General features: G+C 35.1%; 1 long non-coding RNA gene across 1 annotated transcript; it reads right to left on the bottom strand.

Annotated features, from left to right (window-relative positions):
* Window positions 1–2453: 2453 nt before the first annotated feature.
* Window positions 2454–3862, bottom strand: LOC130014076 (uncharacterized). The gene is made up of 3 exons (XR_008789041.1): window positions 3800–3862; window positions 2837–2958; window positions 2454–2627 (listed from the first exon to the last, which is right to left on the bottom strand). It is a non-coding gene; the product is annotated as an uncharacterized LOC130014076 (long non-coding RNA).
* Window positions 3863–5832: the final 1970 nt, after the last annotated feature.

Raw genomic sequence — 5832 nt, 5'->3', positions numbered from 1 at the left:
GCACGCTTCAGTTGCGTGTCTCGAACTGATTTCTGACTACCCCGCACTCGCTTTGAGTCGATAAAAAGCCATGGCACGTGCAATTCTCTACAAATATATCAATTATTACAGCCGTAAAAAATCTATTGTTGACGATTTTGAATAGCAGTAAAATTTAGCTTCTTGGTTATTACAGCAGCTTTAGTAATTACGTTTGTTTTATTTTTTAAATTGCTTTATCATTAACTGTACCGTTAAGAGCGGCATCTTTTGGTTCAGTACAAATACTATCTCTGAATCACTTTCTTTAGCAGGAACATGATACTAGCAGTAGTTTCATTTTACTTTTACAAGTTTCTTAAAACAATTGTTGAGTTGTCTAAAGTGCTTATTTCTAAATTCAATTTCTTGTTCTAGCTTTCTGTTATGTTTCGTAAAAAAGTAGTCTTGATTATCCCGACCTGTCAATCAGACGTAGAATGGTCGATAGACTGGTTAAGCGAGACTAATTTCAAAACAAGGGCACGTAACCTATCTTTTACTCAAAAGTGTCTGGATGTTATGGACGCACATTCTATCAGCATTTCAATGTACTACGACCACAGGAATGATGCCTCTATAGTCTAAAAACACCGTTGTCGGTAAAAAAACCCAAACAAACCCGGCCTTCTTTACGGGTTGCGCTATGACGGCGGTCATCTTTGAAAATCGACCTAAATCAAAATAACTACATGGTAATATACCATTATTCTGCGAACGTCTTATGGTCTCGCCACCGTTACCGTTTGTCGTAGAAGCTTGAAAATCGGAGTGAATACGTATACTAGCATCTTAAAGTACATAATGCCTGCAGTCCTTTTTGATTCCGATCATAAGAAAAGGATTTATGGGCAGAGCTGTATGTGGTTAAACCCCATTTGATTTCATTGTTGTTAATGGATCTTTTTCATATTTGGCTTGAAGTATTGGTCATCGAACCCTGTCAATATTCCTAATCCACAGCCTTCTGTTGTTCCTGAGTTATCCCCTCTTTGCCGAAAACCGTATGAAAGCGATAAAGGCTATAGGTTTTAACAGATTTTTTTGTCCCCCGCCTTTCGAAGAAAGAGGACTATTAAAATGGGTTCGTCCGTCGGTCTGTCTGTCCGTTATACTTTTTGGGACACATTAACCCTCTTTATAATTAAGCTAGAATGTTCAAACTTGGTTTAGGTGTTTATTAGGTGAATGCCTTGATGTTGTTCGAAGATGAGAATTTTCTGCTTAGGGTAAGCAGAGATAGGCAATTTGATTTGTTAATTCTTTGGGACACGATAAAGTTCTAATTAAGTGAGAGTGATGAAACTTTGGGTATACTTTCATAACATCAATACCTTGACTAAGTTCGATAATGAGTATTTTCTGCTCAGGGTAAGCAGAACGATAAGCAATTTGATTGGTCGAGATTTTGGAACACAACAACTCTCATTCTAATTGAGTTGGAATATTCACACTTGACGTAGCTGTCTATTAGGTGAATGCTTTGATGGAGTTGGAAGATGAGAATTTTCTGCTTACCGTAAGCAGAGATAAGCAATTTGATTGGATGATGCTTTGGGACACGATAACTTTAAATCTAATAAAGTGAGAGTGAGGACACTTAGTGTATAGCTTTATTACATCAATACCTTGACTAAGTTCGATAATGAAAATATTCTGCTGGGGGTAAGCAGAGCGATAAACAATTTGATTGGGCGAGACTTTTAGACACATTAACTCTCCTTATGGAGGTAGAATGTTCAAAATTGTTGTAGGCGTTCATTAGGTGAATGCCTTGGGGTTCGATGATTAACATTGTCTGTTAACGGTAAGCAGAGATAAGCAATCTGATTGTTTGATGCTTTGGGACACGATAACTTTGGTTATAATGAAGTGAGAGCGATGAAACTCAGAATATAGATTCATTATATCATTACCTTGACTAAGTTCAATGGTGGGAATTTTCTGCTTGCGCTAAGGAGCGATAAGCAATTTTATTGGTCAAGACTTTGGAACGTAACAAGTCTGCTTTCAATTGAGGTAGATTGGTTAAACTTGATGTAGATGTTCATTAGGTGAATGTCTTGACGTGAAGCTAAGCAGAACTAATCAATTTCATAGGTCAATGCTTTGGGACAAGATAAACTGATTCTATCTGGTAAAGAGGGATGAAACTTAGTGTGCAGTTTGATTGCTTGATACTTTTGAAAAAAATAAATGTGCGATTAATTAATATGTGTCATCTATTTATGTTTGGATTTCGGCGGGGGACATCAGAGAGGCTTGTTTATTTTTTCAATTTTCGATCCTTTTCAAATTTGTTCAACATCCAAGTTTTCCTTTCAGATCAGCTGCAGTTGAGACACAGATACTGTGTGGGCGTATTCAGTACTGAACAGAAGTAATTCCAATAGCGCTAAAATGACGCATCGAGACTTTAAGTGAATAAATGAAAATTACAGTAAGAATTGTTTATTTAGGTTATTGGTCAGTTTCTAGAATGGATTTAGTTTTGTTATTTAAATGAATTTAGATTAATTTGGATATAGTTATTACATTGATGGCTATAACACGACTTATTCTTGATGTCTCAAAATGTATACATCTCTTGATGTCTTGGCTTTATACATCTGAAAATAGACAAATAAAGACAAGTAGGTAAATATATAGAAATATTTAGATACAGCAATGTGTTCTTGCAAATGCGTGTTTTAAATGACAAATAGAATCTATTCCAGTAGTTATTATCTACATACAAATATATACAAGTAGTCTATTATTTATTTACTAATCTATATCAGTGGTTACCTGTATAAACATATAATACAACAGTTCATACCTGTGTAGGTAATGCTCAGGTTAAAACCAAGGCATGTAAAGAAGGAATCTGTTTCGAATCTCACGGTGGTGTTTTCACCAGTTGGTACTATGATAGGGTCTGGCGGTGCCCCACCACAATAACTATAATATAAAAAATAAACCACTTCAGTTATTTGTATCATTGACGTTGAAAAAAACTTTTTTTGTCGGCAAATAAAGTGCCCGAAATCACACTACGTTTTGGTTTGAATCAATTGTGCATTATGCGATTGTTTTCCGGCATCGAGCATTATTTTCATTTAAGATCAGATTCTGTTCGGGAAGACGGGAATTTTTCATTATTTTTCTTTTTGTCTTCTAGTCATCAAATTTAAGAGTTTGAAATCCCATGACTATTTGATCTGGAAGCAATCTGTATTATGTCACAATTTTAGGGCATCGATCATTATTTGTGTCATAAGGTTTTTGGGAATAAAATGTTTAGAAATTAACTAAACCAGTGAAAATTAGTGTAATAGACAGTGTAGTCGCTCAGCTCAAAGCGCGACATGTTTCGGGCATCATCATTTATTTCATTAGAGAATTTTTTGATGCCATTTCCAGATGGATTATATTGGACCACTTTCAGGATGTCGTACTCACTTGCTAAAATTCATAAATTCCGTGGGGGAGATGCCCCCCCCCCCCAACACACACACATATCCCCGGGCTAATTACCAGCTCCCAGGAACTTGAGCGGAAAGGTGTCGGCCACTTTATTTCTACCCATCTCCCAACAAACACGGAATTCGGATGGTCGTCGTTGGATTTCGGTTCTAAAGCTAGACAAATAACGCTATCACTAATTTCTTGTTGCTTTACTCACTGGCTGGTATTGCAGTCAGGCGCTTTTGCTTTGCTATTTGTTTTGGGGTTTACTTATTTACCCGGTGGATGTAACTAGAAAATGTGGGGTTCTTATTGATAAGATAGATGGGATTACCTTACTCCCTGAAGCGTTAGATAATCATAAATACATGTTGTAGATGGTCCGCCCTGGCATGTAGACCCTAACAACACATCACCGAACTCAATGCTATATTGTCCGCCAAGAGTTAAGGTGATATTCTGTTCAGGTCGGCCAATTATAAGATAGCAAATGGCGAAGTTGTTTGGATATGCAAGTGGATAATTCGGTGATGTTATAACTGAAATTATAAACAAAAAGTGATGGTTATAGTTTTAATTACATTTCTAACATCATGGTCACTGCAGCATACACGCCACATAAACAAAATCTACGTGCTTCTAAAACAGCCCAATGGGTTGACATTAAAAATACTTACTTTCATCATTTACAATATAAATACATCGACATTCAAATCCACCATCAACACGAAAACATGTATCCCCGACCTCGGTACAGGGACTCGGGTCACATAAATCTTCTACAAAATAATAAATACACAGCTAAGTAAAAAGTAACTACCATCAAATGGCGATCAATCCCATTTAAAACTGTGTTATATTTTAAAAGTCACGTGATAAAATCGTGTAGCACTACCCGTCGGTCGATTTGGAGAGAGAGAGAGAGAGAGAGAAATAGGGTTTAACGTCCACTCGACACAAACTAGGTTATTTCGGGACTAACATATGGTTTAATTTTATTTCAATAATTCGCTTGCGCGTAGGGGTCTTTAGCAGTGGGAGGAAACCGGAGGACCCGGAGAAAACCCACGAGGCCCGTCGGTCGAATATGGAAAGCAAAACCGCGAAAAGTCTACCACATGCGATTAATTTAAACATATTTTATTGTTCTAACATGCGATTAATTTTAACATATTTTATTGTTCTAACTAACAAATGGATAAGGCACAAGTTTTACAACTTACAACGCCATCTCCAATATATATATTTACATAAAACAAATAATCATAATCGAACACATTACATTTGTAATCAAATCTCTTTTTTGCATATCTGAGTACGAAGAAAAGAAAAGAAAGAAAGAAAAATAATAATAGTAATATAAGTGTAGAAACTACATGTATGTGAAATAATTAATTTTATAATAATTTCAAATTACACTATCAAAACTATTTCTCTTTAATTATGTTGCGAATCAGACAGACTCTTACATTCCACGTGTACTTAGTGGATTATTCTTATAAGTGAACTCATATTCTCAGATAGAAGTTCCAGATATGTGGAGATGTGGAGATTAATTATATCATTTAATTTACAGAAGTTTTATATAGTGTTTTGTCTGATTCGTGACTCAGATAACAAAAATGTGTGATCGTCCAACGAGTCTAGTATTTATCTTTAAACAAATAATTATAGGTAAATATCTATTGCAAAAAATCATTACCAAACAACAAAATATCAACATTTAATAGTACATGTATATCATCAAATTGTAACATTTTCAATTCAGCTATTATGACGTCTTTGTGTATTTTATATTTTGAACAAGATAATAAGAAATGGTTTGCGTTTTCAATATCATATCCACATGAACAAGCAGAATTATCAACTACATTTGCATGAAATAAATCGCCATTTAAGGCACTGCATTTATTACGCATCCTGCAGTGTAAAATGTTTAAATATAGATCACTACATGAAAAATAAGTTGGAACATTTGCGTTTTGAAAATATACCGCACATAGCTTATTTTTAAAAAGAGAAAATGTTGGTAATTGTCTCAATTGTAAATCCAAAGAGTTCCACAATTTAATAGTGGGCGGATTTTATTTTTTTTTTTATTTTTATTTTTTTGGATATGCAACCATCTGATTAGACTCTGAATCTGATCTTGGGAGTTACGAAGATAATAATTGTTATTTTGTGATACCATATCTGGTACAAGGTCTGTAAAATATTGAGGTGTCTGCTCATTTACAATTTTATAGAATAATGACAATTTCCTAACAAGCCTCCGAGTTTCCCACCCCGACTCTTTATAAATGGATTCTAAACGAGCATAACTTGTTAAGCCCGTAACAATTCGACCTGCTTCGATTTGGAGCTTTT

Source organism: Patella vulgata, chromosome 8, assembly GCF_932274485.2.
Source record: "Patella vulgata chromosome 8, xgPatVulg1.2, whole genome shotgun sequence".
NCBI classification, from domain to species: Eukaryota; Metazoa; Mollusca; class Gastropoda; family Patellidae; genus Patella; species Patella vulgata.
The sequence above is the reverse complement of the archived record's forward strand: the minus strand, read 5'-3'. Positions and strand labels throughout refer to the sequence as shown.